Raw genomic sequence first — 20,479 nt, forward strand, 5'->3', positions numbered from 1 at the left:
TTTATTGTATGTGAAAGTTTTTTACCTCAAGAAAAGAAAAAAGAATTTTTGATTATAGTAATTCAGTCTTTCATTAGTAGTATTCAGTTTTGCTACTGCTTCTCATTCTAATATTCAGAAACTAATTAAGCAGTGTTAATTATTACCTTTCACATGACTAGAATGCATGTCATAGTCGATTAAGCAACTTAACAATCTCTCACTCTGCTGTTTCCTATCCATGTTTCTCTACTATTTAATCACTCACATGTTGGTGTCTCAGATAGGAAGAGTCTAAACTAAACAGCATATGACAGTGATTGTAGAAGGTAAATAAATACCAGGTGATGAGTTTGAATTATATAAAGATAATAATACACATGAAAAGAGCACTCAGACCTGTGGAAAACAATTTGGGTAAAATTATAAGTTCTGGCTTTACCTAAGCCACTGATTTAATATTGGCATTGGCTGAAATTATAATTAAATTATTCACTGCACTTTTTTTTTTTGTCCTTTACTTCTCTTTCTAGTCACTCCCACACATGCACTCCCCAGATTCCTTTTGAGGAACTAACCACGAAGACTAAACTATCCCAAAGGGTCTTTTCTTAACTAGGTAGTCTTTCCCTACTAAAAATTTTAGCTCAAATTTCCCAATGTGTGATTTTCAAGCAACACATTTATTATTAGTGTCTTGGTCAGAAAGAGTAAACTATTCTGTTTTTTAAAGTCTGCCTTCCTCAGAGCAAATCAGAACTAATGAATGCAAAAAATTGAGATATTTGTTAAGTTTACTTCTTAGTCACAAAAGAGGAAAAGAACTAGTGAACCAGAGCATATATGAGATATCCTTTGGGGACTTTCAGAAAAAAGTGAACACGATGCAAATTACAAGGAGTATGTCAACAAACCTACAGAAAATGTGTGAACTCACAAGGAATATAAAATATATACATTAAAACAATGAACTATGAATCTTCTTTTGGCAAATTAGCAATTATTTGAAATAATAATAATGCTCAATGCTAGCAAAGTTGTGTGGTAACAGACTTCCTTATATGTTGTTTGTGGAGGTGAAGTCAGTAAAACACTTTGGGAAATAAACTTGAAAATAAGTATTAGGATAGTTATTATTATTTTTAAAGATTTTATTTATTTGACAGAGAGAGATCACAAGTAGGCAGAGAAGCAAGCAGAGAGAGAGAGAGAGAGGAGGAAGCAGGCTCCCTGCCGAGCAGAGAGCCCGAGGCGGGACTCGATCCCAGAATGCTGAGACCATGACCGGAGCTGAAGGCAGAGGCTTCAGAGCCATCCAGGTACCCCAAGTATTAGGATTATTAAAGATGATATTACTCTGACTTAATTAAGTTCACTTTTAGGACACAATGCTTTAGAAATCATCCAAAACACAGTGCATTTTATGCATAATGATCATCAGAGTATAGTTTATAATAGTGAAAAATAGGAAGCAACTGATGGAGGAAATGTTTGGTAATCTATGATGTTATCTACCAAATGAAATATTATGCATTCCTTGGAAATAATTGTTTTTGAAGACTTAAAAACATGTGTATAATATAGTATTAAATGGGAATATAATATAAATGTGTACATACTGTATAATTACAGCAATGTTAAAAAAATAACAAATGTGTTTAGATGCAAAAGGGAGACTGGAAAGAAATATACCAAAATTAGAATGAGGTGATAAATTCACAAGAACTTTCTTTTCTTTAAATACATAATTTGTCCTATCTATTCTTTTCATAACTCGAGATCAATTTTAAATCTAATCCATATAAGTATAATTTTAAATTGAATATACTCTTAAATTAAGTATAATTTATTGAAATTCTTATACAGGAATGACTGTTACAATTTGACATTATTTTCTCATGTTAGTAAGGGAAACCATGTAAATCCAATATTAAGTTAATCCATCTAAACACATAGCTCTTTAGACACATCACTTTATAATCACTTCATTATGAACACAGTCTAGCATCATTTTAGTCAATTTGTGATTTATTATCTGTGGTCTTCTTGCTCAATGTTTCTAACGGTTTAATCTGCAACCAACAAGATTTTTTTTTTTAAGTTCTTCCCTACAGTGAGGACATTTATTATCTGCATGGAGGCAAAGTTATCAGCTAGTTTATTGTATAAGTCAAATCAGTTTTCAATTGAGAGGAGCCATATAAATTGAGCTGACATATGGACTGATGTTGAAACCTGGAAAAAATAAACTAGTGTGAATTTCCCCAGTAAGAGATAGCTCACTTTCTATTAAACCCAGAGTAAATTTGGTGCTTCCAAACACTCTAGAACCTTGGGAGAGGAGTTAAACTGGATTTATTGTGTTGTAAACATTAGAGATACCATTAGGTTGGTCTAGAACTTGATCTGGTCTAAAATTACAAGGGAATTTATCAGAAACAGCCAAATACCAGATGAATCATTAATTGAATACAGAAATGATGATGCTCCTCTACTCCTCTACCCCCTCTCCAAAGTTTACATTTCTTTTCTCTATAAACCAAGGATTTTGTTTTGTTTCTGGTGATACTGTAGGTCATAAGGGTCATCTAAAAATATCACTTTCTTTCTTGGGTTTTTTGTTTGTTTGTTCATTTGTTTTTGGAAGAAGAAACAGTCCACAGGATTTGCCACCAATGTATGATGCATAGAAAGACAATGAAGGACTTACACCACTTCTCGCAGCTCAGTTGATTCTAAAACCTTGTCTTTGGCACAACTGGCACAATTTACACCAAGTATGCTTAATTAACAAGTCTATAAGCTATCTCAAAGACCAGGGCAGTGTTAATTCTACTTTTTGAGTACATAGTTGGGTTTTGCTCAGAAAAAGCAATCTAAGAGCTTACAGAAAAGTTGAACTGTTAGTGACAGTGGAGTTTCAATCAGAATAGTTATATCTCATTGCTCCAGGATATATTTCATTGAGTGTTTTAAGTGTGCTTCTGTCCACCCTGCATTCAATTTCCCCCCTTCAGCTCACTACAATGATTTTTTTTCTATGTCCAAGCCATTTGCTCTAAATGATTAACAGACATATTTGAATCGAACACTATTTAGTAAACATAGCTTATGTATTAGAATGTTTATGATCCAAGACTTAATTAACATTATATATAGTGTTTATTATAGCTTATAGGCCACACTGAAGAAATTTCTTACTGTCCAGATCTCGCAATTCAATAGAAAGTTAGAGATGATACTTGTTTAAGAGACTTTCAGTTTTGTTCATGAGGGCCTCTTTAATTTATTTCTTTTCATGTTTTAATGATCAGTGCAGTGCTATATGAGTATAATTATTTATTTTCAACTTTAATTTCCTTATCACTAATATTCACTTGCCCAAATTGAATATGAAATAGATTTCTATATCTTATAAGTGCAATATCTGATTAATTTATTGATTAATCTTCTAATGCCTCTTTATCCAGAAATTTATTAATCAGTATATAGCTATAGTATATTCTGAAGTTTTTCTATCATTAATTTAAACTGTTAGTTTATTTGCCTGCAAGATTATTCAGGCATATCTTAAATAATTAAAAAATAGTTTTGACTTATATAATTCCCCATCTCCCCAGTCTTCTAAAGAATTTCCACTCAGAGAATAAGATAATCTTCTTATTCTGAATTGTTATTATTTTTCCAGTGGTTCTCCCAATTATCTATATTCAAATATCTTTACTTTTTTATATATATTCACAAAAAGACACACCATTTTCTTATGTCCATTTGTGGTACAACAAAAACCACTATATCAATCAAGCTCAATTGAACTGTTATAAAGAAATATGACTTCATATTTGAAAACCTTTTAAAGGTCAGTTTCTTCTGTTCCCTTGATACTCTCACGTGGGTTGTTCTGACATCCTGCACAGTGACATAGTGACACTTAATTTGATCAGCATTTAACATCCCTTGTACCTTGGATGTGAGATTCCAGTCTGTAAAGAATTGGGTTAAAATGCTAAGGGATTAAAATTCAGTTCTCTTTTCAACCTTCAACTTGTGATAAAATTGAAAAGAAACATTTATTCTATGGTTTCCATAATTTTTTTGTTGATACCATTTAGCAATACATGATAATAAATTATATATATCTAATTATATCTAGTTATATATCTAATTATAATTATAGATATGAATATATAGCTACAGATATAGATATAATTAGGTTTAATTATATCTAATTATATATCTAATAATATATCTAATCTAATATTTATCATATATATATTTATTTATCTGGTATGTATATGTACTTGAGCAATACAAAAAAATAAAGTACATAGATATTAACTGTCTATTATATAAAACACAGAATGTGAGAAAATCATTTTTATTTATTTATTTATTTATTTGTAAGATTTTATTTTTTTTAATTTAACAGAGAGGGAGAGCACAAGCAGGGAGAGCAGCAGGCATAGTGGGAGGAAGAAGCAGGCTCTCTGTTGAGTCAGGAACCAGATGTAGGACTCGATCCTAGGACCTTTGGATCATGACCTAGGCTGAAGGCAGCTACTTAATGAAATGAGCCACCCAGGCATCCTGAGAAAACTTTATTTTTTAATAATTTTAATGCCCCTAGAGGATAAAGGACATTAAGCTATAATTTTCAAGTTTATAAGGTTTGGAATAATAACATAACAGAAGGAAAATTAATACTTTTCAGTTGTTACCCTTCAAAATTTATAGTATAAACACTTTTCCAAACCACACAGGGTGTACAGAACCCAGTGATAGTGAGCTTCTCATGTGCATGTGTTGCAGATTCATGTTTTTTTCTTACTATGTTAAATGACTTTAATGCAATACCTGATGTTTACTAGAAGCTAGTGGGTGGCGAAATAAGGAAATAATTTGTCAAGGCATACAAACTCTCAGTTATAAGATGAATAGGTTCTGAGAATCTAATGCACCACATGATGCTTATATATTGTATTATACACCTGAAAGTTGCTGAGAGGAGATCTTAAATGTTCTTACCACACACACAAAAAAAGAAATATGTGATGGGATGGAGATGTTAGCTAACATTATAATGGTAATCATTTTGCAATTTTAAAGTTTAATTTTGCAATTTTTAAAATTATTTTTTATTATTATTATTTTTTAAAATGTTGTTTATTTATTTGACAGAGACAAGTAGGCAGAGAGACAGGCAGAGAGAGAGAGAGGAAGAAGAAAGCTTCCTGCTGAGCAGAGAGCCCAATGTGGGGTTTGATCCCAGGACCCTGGATCATGACCTGAGCCGAAGGCAGAGGGTTTAACCCACTGAGCCACCCAGGTACCCCCGCAATTAATTTTTTTTAATTCAAAAACAAAAGTAATACCTGAGTATCTGGCATAGTATTTGTTTGTATAGGAAAGAAGCACCTAACTATATCATTCTCCAAACACATTAAAATTGAAGTGTGGGCAGAGGGGAAGGAATTGTTCAAATCTGTGAACTTGGTCAATTAAATGACTTAAAAAAAAAGATTTTATTTATTTATTTGACAGACATCACAAATAGGCAGAGAGGCAGGCAGAGAGAGAGAAAGGAGGAAGCAGGCTCCCTGCTGAGCAGAGAGTCCAATGTGGGGCTCAATCCCAGGATCCTGGGATCATGACCTGAGCCGAAGGCAGAGGCTTTAACCCACTGAGCCACCCAGGTGCCCCTATCTCTAATTCTAAAGCACAGTCTGGGGACTCTGATTAAGAGATACATAGAGGTGATTGTGAAGTCCTACTTTGTAGATGGCCCACTGAGCCACCCAGGCTCCCTTTAAATGACTTTTTTGAATAAAGATAATTAAGTAGATAAAACAAAAGGTAGATCAGAATACAAAAAAAAAAAAAAGAAATAAAAGGGTTATGTGAATATCTTTTGAAAATCTATAAATCACTGCCACTTGACTTCCACATATACTTGTTTCAGTGAGTATACTAATCTACAGTTTACACAGGTTAAGTTACTTTAATAATAATTGTACAAAATTGTGCACCTTGATTATTTAATTTATACACACACACAATACACAGAGTATCCAGAGTAAAACCAAACATTTTTATGTCCTAATATGTAACTATTTACTATATCATTACTCATCAGTATTGACTTTCAAGAAACAGCCAAAATTTTTAATATGTTCAGTTAGCCAGTATATTGTATTTCATTAGCTTTGATATAGTGTTCAACGATTCATTAATTGCTCATAACACCCAGTACTCATCACTACACATGCCTCCTTAATACCCATCAGCTGGTAACCCCATCCGCCCACCCCCCTTCCCTTCTGAAACCCTCAGTTTGTTTTCTAGAGTCTGGAGTCTGTCGTGGTTTTTCTCCCTCTCTGATTTTCCCCTCTTCAGTTTTCCCTCCTTTCCACTGTGATCCTCAGCACTATCCCTTATGTTCGACATATGAGTAAAATCATATGGTAAATGTATTTCTCTGTTTCAATTATTTCACTTAACATAACCCCCTCCAGTTCCATCCATGTTGATGCAAATGATCGGTATTCATCCTTTCTGATGGCTGAGTAATAGTCCATTGTATATATGTACCACTTCTTCTTTACTCATTCATCTATTGAAGGACATTTTGGGACCTTCTACAATTTGGATATTGTGGACATTGCTGATATGAACATCGGGATGCAGGTGACCCTTTTTTTCACCTATCTGTAACTTTGGCATAAATACCTAGTAGTGCAACTGCTGAGTCATAAGGTAGCTCCATATTTATCTTCTTGAGGAACTTCTGTACTACTTTCCAAAGTGGCTGTACAGCTTGCATTCCCACCAATAGTTTAATAAGGTTTAATAGGGTTCCCCTTTCTCCACGTCTTTGCCAACATTTACTGTTTCTTGTTCTGTTAATTTTTGCCATTCTAACTGATGTAATGTGGTATATCATTGTGGGTTTCATTTGTATTTCCCTGATGGTTAGTGATGTTGAGCTTTTTTTTTTTTTTTCATGTGCCTGTTAGTCATTTGTGTGTCTTCTGTGGAGAGTGTCTGTTCATGTCTTCTGCCCATTTTTTGACTTGGTTATTTGTGTGTGTGTGTGTGTGTGTGTGTGTGTGTGTGTGTTGAGTTTCAAAAGTTCTCTATAGATCTTGAATATCAACCTTCTATCTGATATGTCATTGGCAAACATCTTCTCCCATTCTGTGGTTTGCCTCATAGCTTTGTTGATTGTTTCTCTTGTTGTGCAGGAGACTTTTATCTTGATGAAGTCCCAAAAAGTTCATTTTTCCCTTTTTTTTTCCCCTTGCTGTTAGAGACATGTCTTGAAAGAAGTTACTGTGGCCAATGTCGAAGAGGTTACTGCCTATGATATTCTCTAGCATTTTGATGAATTCCTATCTCTCATTTAGGTATTTCATCCATTTCGAGTTTATCTTTGTGTATGGTGTAAGAGAATGGTCAAGTTTCATTCTTCTGCATGTGGCTGGTCAATATTCCCAGCATCATTCATTGAAGACACTGTCATTTTTCCCATTGGATATTCCTTCTTGCATTGCCAAAGGTTAGTTGACCATAGAGTTGAGGGTCCACTTCTGGGTTCTCTATTCTGTTCCAATGATTTATGTGTCTGTTTTTGTGCCAATATCATGCTGTATTAGAGATCATAGTTTTGTAATGCAGCATGAAATCAGGCAATGTGATGCCCGCAGATTTTTTTTTTTTTTCTTTTTCAGTATTCCCTTGGTGAATCAGGATTTTTCTGGTTACATACACATTTTAGGATTCTCTGTTCCCACTCTTTGGAAAATGTCAGTGGTATTTTAATAGGGATGGCACTGAAAGTGTAGATTACTCTGGGCAGCATAAACATTTTAACAATGCTTTTTCTTCCAATCCATGAGCATGGAATATTTTCCTCCTCCTTGTGTCTTCCTCAATTTCTTGCATAAGTGTTCTGTAGTTTCTAAACTATAGATCCTTTACTACTTTGGTTAGGTTTATTCTTAGGTATATTATGTTTTTTTTTTAAAGATTTTATTTATTTATCATAGAGAGAGAGGGGGAGAGAGCGAGCACAGGCAGACAGAATGGCAGGCAGAAGCAGAGGGAGAAGCCACCCAGGCGTCCCTATCTTATGGTTTTTTGATGACATTTTCAGTAGAATCCATTCCTTAATTTTTCTTTCTTCAATGGCATTGTTAGTGTGTAGAAAAACAACTGATCTTTGTGCACTGATTTTGTACCCTGTGACATTGCTGAATTACTGTATGAGTTCTAATAATTTGGGGGTGGAGTATTTTTGGTTTTCCATGTAAAGTATCATATCATCTGCAGAGAGGGGGTTTGACTTCTTTAATTTCAGTGCCTTTTGTTTTTGTTGTAGTTGTTGCCTGATTTCTGATGCTCAGTGTTCTAGTACTGTGTTGAACAATAATGGTGAGAGTGGTCATCCCTGTTGTGTTCCTGTCCTTAAGGGAAAAGCTCTCAGGTTTTCCCCACTGAGAATGATATTTACTGTGGACTTTTCATACATAGTATTTATGATATTGAGGAAAGTGCTCTCTATCTTGACGCTCTGAAGAGTTTTAATTAGGAAAGAATACTGTATTTTGTCAGATGTTTTTCTGCAACAATTCAGAAGATCCTATGGTTCTTGTCTTTTATTTATTTTTTTAAAGAATTTATTTATTTATCTATCTATCTATTTATTTATTTATTTATTTATTGTCAGGAAGACAGCAAGGGAGGGAACACAAGCAGGAAGTGTGGGAGAGGGAGAAGCAGACCTCCCACTGAACATGGAGCCGGATATGGGGCTTGATCCCAGGATCCCAGGACCATGAACCAAGCAGAAGACAGATGTGCAATAACTAAGCCACCCAGATGTCCTGTCTTTTCTATTAATGTGTTCTTTCACATTGATTTTTTTTTGGTAAATGTTTAAACACCCTTGAATCGCAGGAATGAATTCACCTGGTCATGATGGATATTTTTTTTTTTTTCTAAATTTCTTTTCAGTGTACCAGAATTCATTGTTCATGCATGACACCTAGTGCTCCATGCAATATGTGCCCTTCATCATACACAGCACCAGGCTCACCCAACGTCCCACCCCCCACCCCTTCAAAACCCTCAGATTGTTTTTCAGAATCCATAGTCTCCCATGATTTGTCTCCCCCTCCAATTTCCCCCAACTCCCTTCTCCTCTCCATCTCCCCATGTCCTCCATGTTATTACTTATGCTCCATAAATAAGTGAAACCATATGATAATTGACTCTCTCTGCGTGATTTTTTTCACACAGCATAATCTCTTGCAGCCCCATTCATGTTGATACAAAAGTTGGGTATTCATCCTTTCTGTTGGAGGCATAATACTCCATCGTGTATATGGACCACATCTTCCTTATCCATTCATCCATTGAAGGTCATCTTTGTTCTTTCCACAGTTTGGTGACTGTGGCCATTGTGGATATGAACATTGGGGTACAGAGGGTCCTTCTATTCACTACATCTGTATCTTTGGGGTAAATACCCAGTAATGGAATTGCAGGGTCATAGGATAGATCTATTTTTAATTTCTTAAGGAAATTCCACATTGTTTTCCAAAGAGGCTGCACCAACTTGCATTCCCACCAAGAGTGTAAAAGGCTTCCCCTTTCTCCACATCCTCTCCAACACATGTTGTTTACTGTCTTGTTAAATTTGGCCATTCTAACTGGTATAAGGTGATATCTCAATGTGATTTTGATTTAAATCTCCCTGATTGCTAATTATGGTGAACAATTTTTCATGTGTCTGTTAGCCATTTGTATTTCTTCTTTGCAGAAGTGTCTGTTCATGCCTTCTGCCCATTTTTTTGACATGATTATCTGTTTTGTGTGTGTTGAGTTTGAGAAACTCTTTATAGACCCTGGATATCAACCTTTTGTCAGTACTGTCATTTGTGAATATCTTCTCCCATTCTGTAGGTTGCCTCTTTGTTTTGTTGACTGTTTCCTTTGCTGTGCAGAAGCTATTGATCTTGATGAAGTCCCAAAAGTTCGTTTTTGCTTTTGTTTTCTTTGCCTTTGGAGACATATCTTGAAAGAAGTTGCCATGGCTGATATCGAAGATGTTCCTGCCTATGTTCTCCTCTAAAATTCTGATGGATTCCTGCCTCATGTTGAGGTCTTTTATCCATCTGGAGTTTATCTTCATGTACAGGGTAAGAAAATTGTCAAATTTTATTCTTCTAAATATAGCTGTCCAATTTTCCCAGCACCAATTATTGAAGAAACTTCCTTTTTTCCATTGTATATTTTTTCCTGGTTTGTCAAAGATTATTTGACCATAGAATTGAGGGTCCATATCTGGGCTCTCTACACTGTCCCACTGGTCTATGTGTGTGTTTTTATGCCAGTACCATTCTGTCTTGGTGGTCAACAGCTTTGGAGTAAAGCTTGAAATCAGGCAACATGATGCCACCAGTTTTGTTATTCTTTATCAACATTTCCTTAGCAATTCGGGGTCTATTCAGACTCCATACAAATTTAAGGATTATTTGTTCCAGGTCTTTGAAAAATACTGGTGGAAATTTGATAGGACTGGCATTTAAAGTATAGATTGCTCTAGGCAGTATAGACATTTTAACAATGTTTATTCTTCTGATCCACAGCATGGAATGGTCTTCCATTTTTTTGACTCTTTTTCTTTTTTTTTTAATTTTTTTTTAATTTATTTATTTTCAGAAAAACAGTATTAATTATTTTTTCAACACAACCAGTGCTCCATGCAATCCGTGCTCTCTATAATACCCACCACCTGGTACCCCAACCTCCCACCCCCCACCACTTCAAACCTCTCAGATTGTTTTTCAGTGTCCATAGTCTCTCATGATTCACCTCCCCTTCCAATTTACCCCACTCCCTTCTCCTCTCTAACACCCCTTGTCCTACATGCTATTTGTTATGCTCCACAAATAAGTGAAACCATATGATAATTGAATCTCTCTGCTTGACTGATTTCACTCAGCATAATCTCTTCCAGTCCCATCCATGTTGCTACAAAAGTGGGTATTCATCCTTTCTGATGGAGGCATAATACTCCATAGTGTATATGGACCACATCTTCCTTATCCATTCATCCGTTGAAGGGAATCTTGGTTCTTTCCATAGTTTGGCGGCCGTGGCCATTGCTGCTATAAACATTAGGGTATAGATGGCCCTTCTTTTCACGACATCTGTATCCTTGGGGTAAACACACAGGAGTGCAATTGCAGGGTCATAGGGAAGCTCTATTTTTAATTTCTTGAGGAATCTCCACACTGTTCTCCAAAGAGGCTGCACCAACTTGCATTCCCACCAACAGTGTAATAGGGTTGCCCTTTCTCCACATCCTTTCCAACACATGTTGTTTCCTGTTTTGTTAATTTTGGCCATTCTGACTGTAAGGTGATACTTCAATGTGGTTTTAATTTGAATCTCCCTGAGGGCTAATGATGATGAATATTTTTTCATGTGTCTGATAGCCATTTGTATGTCTTTATTGAAGTGTCTGTTCATTTCTTCTGCCCATTTTTTTGATATGTTTGCCTGTTTTGTGTGTTTTGAGTTTGAGGAGTTCATTATGGATCCTGGATATCAACCTTTTGTCTGTACTGCCATTTGCAAATATCTTCTCCCATTCCGTGGGTTGCCTCTTTGTTTTCATGAATGGTTCCTTTGCTGTGAAGAAGCTTTTGATTTTGATGAAGTCCCAAAAGTTCATCTTTGCTTTTGTTTCCTTTGCCTTTGGAGACATATCTTGAAAGAAGTTGCTGTGGCTGATGTCGAAGAAATTACTGCCTATGTTCTCCTCTAGGATTCTAACAGATTCCTGTCTCACGTTGAGGTCTTTTATCCATTTTGAGTTTATCGTTGTGTATGGTGTAAGAGAATGGTCAAGTTTCATTCTTCTACATTTAGCTGCCCAGTATTCCCAGCACCATTTATTGAAGAGACTGTCTTTTTTCCACTGTATATTTTTTCCTGCTTTGTCAAAGATTAATTGACCATAGAGTTGAGGGTCCATATCTGGGCACTCTACTCTGTTCCACTGGTCTTTGTGTCTGTTTTTATGCCAGTAACATGCTGTCTGGGTGATCACAGCTTTGTGATAAAGCTTGAAATCTGGTAACGTGATGCCGCCAGTTTTATTTTTGTTTTTCAGCATTTCCTTAGCGATTAGGGGTCTCTTCTAATTCCATAAAAATTTTAGGATTATTTGCTCCAGCTCTTTGAAGAATACCGGTGGAATTTTGATCGGAATGGCATTAAAAGTATAAATTGCTCTAGGCAGTATAGACCTTTTAACAATGTTTATTCTTCCAATCCAAGAGCATGGAATGCTCTTCCATTTATTTGTGTCTTCAATTTCTTTCATGAGTGTTCTGTAGTTCCTTGAGTACAAATCCTTTACCCCTTTGGTTAGGTTTATTCCCAGGTATCTTTTGGTTCTTGGTACTATAGTAAATGGAATCGATTCTCTAATTTAATTTCCCTTTCTGTATTTTCATTTTTAGTGTATAAAAAAGCCACTGATTTCTGCACATTGACTTTGTATCCTGCCACGTTGCTGAATTGATGTATTATTTCTTGTAGTTTGGGGGTGGAGTCTTTTGGGTTTTCCATATAAAGAATCGTGTCATCTGCAAAGAGACAGAGTTTGACTTCTTCATTACCAATTTGGATGCCTTTTATTTCTCTTTGTTGTCTGATTGCTGTTGCTAGGACTTCATATACTATTTTGAACAAGAGTGGTGAAAGTGGGCATCCTTGTCTTGTTCCTTATCTCAACGGGTAGGCTGCAAGCTTTTTCCCATTGAGGATGATATTTTCTGTGGATCTTTCATAGATAGATTTGATGAGGTTCAGGAATGTTCCCTCTATACCTATACTTTTAAGTGTTTTAATCAGGAACGGATGCTGGATTTTGTCAAATGCTTTTTCTGCATCAATTGAGAGGACCATGTGGTTCTTCTCTCTTCTCATATTAATTTGTTGTATCACATTGATTGATTTGCGAATGTTGAACCATCCTTGTAGCCCAGGGATGAATCCCACCTGATCATGGTGGATAATCTTTCTAATATGCTGTTAGATCCTGTTGGCTAGGATCTTGTTGTGAATCTTAGCATCCATATTCATCAGTGATATTGGTCTAAAATTCTCCTTTTTGGTCGAGTCTTTGCCTGGTTTGGGGATCAGGGTAATGCTGGCTTCATAGAAAGAGTCTGGAAGTTTTCCTTCTGTTTCAATTTTTTGAAACAGCTTCAGGATAATAGGTGATATTTCTTCTTTGAAGGTTTGGTAGAATTCCACAGGGAATCTGTCAGGTCCTGGGCATTTGTTTTTTGGAAGGTTTTGACCACTGCTTCAATCTCGTTATTAGATATCACTCTATTCAGGTTGTCGATTTCTTCCTGGTTCAATTTTGGGAGTTTATAGTTTTCCAGGAATGCATCAATTTCATCTAGGTTGCTAAGCTTAGTGGCATATAACTGTTGATAATAACTTCTGATGATTGTTTCTACTTCCTTGGTGTTCGTTGTGACCTCTCCCTTTTCATTCATAATTTTATGATTTTGTGCTTTCTCTCTTTTCTTTTGGATTAGTGTGGCCAATGGTTTATCAATCTTATTGATTCTTTCAAAAAACCAGCTTCTAGTTTCATTGATATGTTCTACTGTATCTCTGGTTTCTACCTCATTGATCTCAGCTCTAATATTGATGATTTCCCTTCTAATGTGTGGAGTTGGTTTGATTTGTTGTTGATTCTCCAGTTATTTAAGGTGTAGAGACAGCTGTTGTGTTCTGTATTTTTCAATTTTTTTGAAGGAGGCTTGGATGGCTATGTATTTTCCCCTTAGGACCAACTTTGCTGTATCCCATAGGTTTTGGACAGAAGTGTCTTCATTCTCATTGTTTTCTATGAATTGTTTCATTTCTTCTTTGATGTCCTGGTTGATCCAAACATTCTTAAGCAAGGTGGTCTTTAGCTTCCAGGTGTTTGAGTTCCTTCGGAACTTTTCCTTGTGATTGAGCTCCAGTTTCAAAGCATTGTGATCTGAGAATATGCAGGGAATAATCTCAGTCTTTTGGTATCGGTTGAGTCCTGATTTGTGACCCAGTATGTGGTTTATTCTGGAGAAGGTTCCGTGTGCACTTGAGAAGAATGAGTATTCTGTTGTTTTAGTGTGGAATTTTCTGTATATATCTATGAGGTCCTTCTGGTCCAATGTGTCATTCAATGCTCTTGTTTCTTTATTGATTTTCTGTTTCAATGATCTATCTAATTCTGAGAGAGGCATGTTAAGATCTCCTACGATTAGTGTATTCATATCAATATGACTCTTTATCTTGATTAACAGTTTTCTTAAGTAATTGGCTGCTCCCATATGGGGAGCATATATATTTACAATTGTTAGGTCATCTTGGTGGATAGTCCCTTTAAGGATTATGTAGTGTCCTTCTGTATCTCTCACTACAGTCTTTAGTTTGAAGACTAATTTTTCTGATATGAGAATCGCTACCCCAGCCTTATTTTGAGGCCCATTGGCATGAAAGATGCTTCTCCATCCCTTCACTTTCAGTCTGTGTGTATCTTTAGGTTCAAAATGGGTCTCTTGTAGACAACATATGGATGGGTCCTGTCGTTTTATCCCATCTGCAACCCTGTGCTGTTTTACGGGTGCATTTAGGCCATTCACATTGAGAGTGATTATTGATAGATATGTTTTTATTGACATCGAGTTACCTTTGAAGTCTTTCTTTCTGTAGACTGTGTCTATATTTCTGTTCAATGATATTCTTGGGATTTTTCCTCTTTTATAGAACCCCCCTTAATATTTCCTGCAGTGTCGGCTTGGTGGTTGCATAGTCTTTTAAGCCTTGCCGGTCTTGAAAACTCTTTATCACTCCATCCATTTTGAATGTCAGTATTGCTGGATAAAGTATTCTTGGCTGCATGTTCTTCTCATTTAGTGCCCTGAATATTTCTTGCCAGCCTCTTCTGGCTTGCCAGGTCTCTGTGGACAGGTCTGATGTTATTCTGATGGGATTCCCTCTGTAAGTAAGGAGCCTCTTTTCCCTGGTGGCTTTCAAGAGATTATACCTACAATTATAATTCCTGAATTTGACTATCAGGTGTCGTGATGTTTTTTTGGAATGTATTATCTTGGGTGGAGACCGTTCAGCCTCTAGTACATGAACGCTGGTTCCATTCGCAAGATTGGGAAAATTTTCATGAAGGACGTGTTCCATTATATCTTCTAGACTTCTTTCTTTCTCCTCCCCTTCAGAGATTCCAATAATTCTGACGTTGGAACGCTTCATGGCATCATTTATTTCCCTGATTCTGTTTTCGTGGTTTCTAAGCTGTTTGTTCCAGGCTTCCTCCTGATCCTTTCTCTCTATCTGTTTGCCTTCCATATCACTAATTCTATCTTCTGTCTAAATTACCCTAGCTTTGAGAGAGTTTAGATTAGATTGGAACTCATTGAGAGCATTGTGAACCTCCTCCCTGGTAGCTTTAAGCTCTGCCCTAACATTGTGAACATCCTGTCTGGTTGCTTTCAGTTCAGCCCTAAGCAATTCTGTTTGGTCATCCATGGCTTTTCTCCAACCTAGCTATTGCCTGGATAATTGTTAGCCTGAATTCTCTTTCCGACATATTGTCTGTGTTCATAGCCATTAGCTCTGTTGCAGAAGGTCCATCCTCTGTATTTTTCTTCTGCTGGTCATTCCTCCTCCAAGTCATTTTGGTGGGAGATGACTGAACAGATGTAGCTGGATATATCAACTGTGGTGCAGTCAAGGCGCACCCTGGAACACTTCTGAACAATCAGGATTCCCCACCCAAACGAGAGATAAAAGAAAAGAAAAAGAAAAAGAAAAAATGAAAAGAAAAGAAGAAAAAAAAGAGAGAGAGATAAAGAGAGAGAGACAGGAAAGAAAGGGAAGATGAAAAAGAAGGTTAAGCCCAGATGGGCTCCCAGGTAAGATTTATGAAGTTTACAAACAAATGAGATAAAAAGACCGATACAAGTATATGACAAGAGAATATATATATATATATATATCCAAATACATATTATAGATATATATATATATGCAAATAAAGAAAGAACCTCATCATAAAGTACCACAAGTGTAAAATTTATATGCTATCAGGACAAATGCAAAAAACACAGTAACACTGGTGGAAGAAGATGGGAGAGTTCTTATAAATTCTCAGTGTGTGGGAGGAAGGTTGTTTTGATTCTTCCTGGATGTATCTTGATATCTTTGTTAAAGGACTCAACTTTCCTAAGATAAAGGGGATTAAAAATTGGTTTACCTATAGCGGTAGTATTGATTGGGGAAAGGGGATTACTTTGAAGCTTAACTCTATATGAATATTAGAGCATAAAAATAAAAAGGAATAAAGTAGACTAAACTAAACTAAAATTTAAAAAAAGGAATTCAAAAAATAAAAATGCAAAAGTAAAACATACGTGTATGTATCAAAAGTTCAGGTTAGAAAGATATTATGGAATTTGATGTACTGTACAACTCGCTATGATGGTAAATAGGTTAAAAAAATTACCTATGTGTAAAAAAAAAAAAAAAATGAACCAGAATAGTGGGAACGAGTGAACAATACAATACAAGTTTTCCTATGAAATAGTGGTTGTTCTCCTATAGTCCTTTTTTTATTTTTGTCTTTTTTTTCCCTCTTTTTTTTTTTTTTTTCTTTCTTGGTTTGTTTTCTGGGGGAGGGGCCTGCCACGTGGGTTGTCAATCAATGATGTTTCCTGAGTTAAGTCCTCCCGCCCCCCTCAAGGGAGCGGGCTCTGAGGAAACTGGTTTTTTCCAGGCTTTTGTTCTCTGGCGGTTTTTATGCTTGTTCACTTTTTTTTTTCTCTCACCTTGACCGCCTTTGATGGTTTTTGTAGTTTTAGAGGAAAACAAACCACACCCTGATCTCCCTCTCAGAGAGAAGCCTCAGTCTGGGTGCAGAGCTTAAATAAGTTCCCCCTTGGCCACTTGCAGAGCAGGTTCCAAGTTGCAGACCCTGGGGGCGCAGGATCTTTTGCTTGTACCCAAAGCCAAGGCAGTGGCAGCTGTCTGGGAGCTCCTGATCGCAAGAGAGTTTCCAAGCAGCAATTGCACACTGAGATTTTGCCACTGGCCCGGGCTGGGAGCGCCTGGCTTGCGCGCACCTCTTTCAGAGGTGGCTATGGGTCGGGCGCGCCTCTCGGGCACTGAGAACGGGGCGCTGGTCCGTAAGCACCAGGCTGGGCTTTTGCGCACCTCTGTCAGGGGAGAGTTTGGGGCACGCGGCTTAGGCTTTGAAACAATGGCGCAGATGAACTTTATGAAGTTGAAAAGAGCGCCGGCTGGGCCTTTGTGCCTCAGGGGAGCATGAGGGACATGTGCGTGTATTTCAAGCTTTGTGATAGGGCTCTTGCGTTCTGCCAACCAGCGTGGCTCCCATCCCCTCACAGGTACTAGAACCCACGCATTCTCGGGCGTGATGGCGGCTTAGGGACTAAGAGCTGGTTTCTCCGCCGCATTCTCTCTGGGTCAGCGCCAGGGAGGCTGTCATGGGACCGGGGATGTAAGCCCCTGTCCCTAGCTGCCCCGATTCCCACAAATTACCCCCGCAATCCTTTGCTCTTTTGGAGTGCTTTCAACCAGTCTCCAAGTTAATGCTGGACCCCAGACGCAGGGCACTCTCACTCGTATTAGGGTATTACTTTCCAACTGGTCGCCTCTGGTGGCTCCCTCCCTCTTTTGTTTATCTTCTGATATCAATCCTCCGTTCCCACTCCGCTTTACCTGCCCACTGGCGTCTTGTGCCCCTGTAGAGATCCAGACGTGTATAATTCTGATCTCAGGCTGATTTCATGGGTGATCAGAGTTCTTTGGTAGGTAATCAGCTCACTTTGGGGTACCAGCTGAAAAGGCGCCTCCTCCTACTCCCCCGCCATCTTTTTTTGTGTCTTTTTCAGTTTCTTTCATGAGTGTTATGTAGTTCCTCGAGTACAGATCCTTTACCTCTTTGGTTTGGTTTGTTCCCAGGCATCTCATCGTTCTTGGTAATATAAAAAATGGAATCAATTCTCTAATTTCCTTTTCTGTATTTTCATTGTTAGTGTATAGGAAAGCAACTGACTTCCGTACATCGACTTTGTATTTTGACACATTACTGAATTGCGGTATGAATTCTAGTAGTTTGGGGGTGGAGTCTTTTGGATTTTCCATATAAAGTATTGTGTCATCTGTGAAGAGAGAGAGTTTGACTTCTTCATTGCCAATTTGGATACCTTTTATTTCTCTTTGTTGTCTAATTTCTGTTGCTAGGACTTCTAATACTATGTTGAACAAGAGTGGTAAGAGAGGGCATGCTTGTCATGTTCCTGATCTCAACAGAAAGACTGTGAGCTTTTTCCCACTGAGGATGATATGAGCTGTGGGATTTTCATAGATAAACTTTATGAAGTTGAGGACTATTCCTCTGCCCTTATACTTTGAAGCATTTTTTTTTAAAGGTTTTATTTATTTATTTGACAGAAATCACAAGTAGATGGAGAGGCAGGCAGAGAGAAAGAGAGAGGGAAGCGGGCTCCCTGCTGAGCAGAGAGCCCGATGCGGGACTCGATCCCAGGACCCTGAGATCATGACCCGAGCCGAAGGCAGCGGCTTAATCCACTGAGCCACCCAGGCGCCCCACTTTGAAGCATTTTAATCAGGAACGGATGCTGGATTTTGTCAAATGCTTTTTCTGCATCCATTGAGAGGACCATGTGGTTCTTCTCTCTTCTCTTATTGATTTGTTCCATCACAATGATTGATTTGCGAATGTCAAACCATCCTTGTAACCCACGGATGAATCCCACCTGGTCATAGTGGATAATCTTTTAATGTGCTGTTAGATCCTTTATCTAGGATCTTCTTGACAATCTTAGCATCTACATTCATCAGGGATATTGGTCTGAAATTGTCCTTTTTGGTGTGGTCATTGCCCGGTTTGGGTATCAGGCTAATGCTGGCTTCATAAAAAGTGCCTGGAAGTTTTCCTTCTGCTTCAACTTTTTGAAACAGCTTCAGGAGAATAGATATTATTTCTTCTTTGAAAGTTTGGTAGAATTTCTCAGGGAGTCCATCAGGTCCTGGGCTCTTGTTTTTTGGTATGTTGTTGATCACTGTTAGAATCTTGTTACTAGATATTTGTCTATTCAGGTTGTCTATTTTTCCTGGCTCAATTTTGGAAGTTTTTAGTTTTCCAGGAATGCATCCATTTCATCCAGGTTGCTTAACTTCTTGGCATATAACTGTTGATAATAATTTATGATTATTGTTTCTATTTACTTGGTGTTAGTTGTGATCTCTTCCTTTTCATTCATAATTTTATTAATTTGGGTCTTCTCTTTTCTTTTGGATTAGTGTGGTCAATGGTTTATTGATCTTATTGATTGTTTCAAAAAAACAGATTCTAGTTTCATTGATGTGTTCTACTGTAGCTCTAGTTTCTATCTCATTGATCTGTGCTCTAATCTTGATTATTTCCTTTCTTGTGTGTGGAACTCACTTAATTTCTTGCTGATTCTCCAATTCTTTAAGGTGTAGGGATAGCTGCTGTATTCTGGATTTTTCAATTTTTTTTGAGAGAGACTTGGATGCCTATCTATTCCCCCCCTTAGGACTGCTTTTGCCGTATCCCATAGTTTTGGGCCAAAGTGTCTTCATTCTCATTGGTTTCCATGAATTGGTTCAGTTCTTCTTTGATTTCCTGGTTGATCCAAGCATTGTTAAGCAAGGTGGTCTTTAGCTTCCAGGTGTATGAGTTCCTTCCAAAATTTTCCTTGTGGCTGAGCTTCAGTTTCAAAGCATTGTGATCTTAGAATATGCAGGGAATAATCTCAATCTTTTGATGTTAGTTGAGCCCTGTTTTGTGACCCAGTATATGGTCTATTCTGGAGAAGGTTCCATGTGCACTGGAGAAGAATGCTTATTCTGTTGTTTTAGGGTGGAATGTTCTGTATATATCTATGAGGTCCATCTGGTCCAATGTGTCATTCATTGCTCTTGTTTCTTTATTGATTTTCTGCTTGGATGATCTGTTTATTACTGAGAGTGGCGTGTTAAGACCTCCTACTATTAATGTATTAATATCAATAAGACCTTTTATCTTGATTAATAGTTTTCTTATGCAATTGGCTGCTCCCACATTGGGGGCATATATATTTACAATTGTTAGATCATCTTGGTGGATAGTCCCTTTAAGAATAATGTAGTGTCAGGGCGCCTGGGTGGCTCAGTGGATTAAGCCACTGCCTTCAGCTCAGGTCATGATCTCAGATTCCTGGGATCGAGTCCCGCATCGGGCTCTCTGCTCGACAGAGAGCCTGCTTCTTCCTCTCTCTCTTTCTGCCTGTGTCTCCGCCTACTTGTGATCTTTCTCTGTCAAATAAATAAATTCTTTTAAAAAAATAATGTAGTGTCC

This window comes from Mustela lutreola, chromosome X (genome assembly GCF_030435805.1).
Source record: "Mustela lutreola isolate mMusLut2 chromosome X, mMusLut2.pri, whole genome shotgun sequence".
NCBI classification, from domain to species: Eukaryota; Metazoa; Chordata; class Mammalia; order Carnivora; family Mustelidae; genus Mustela; species Mustela lutreola.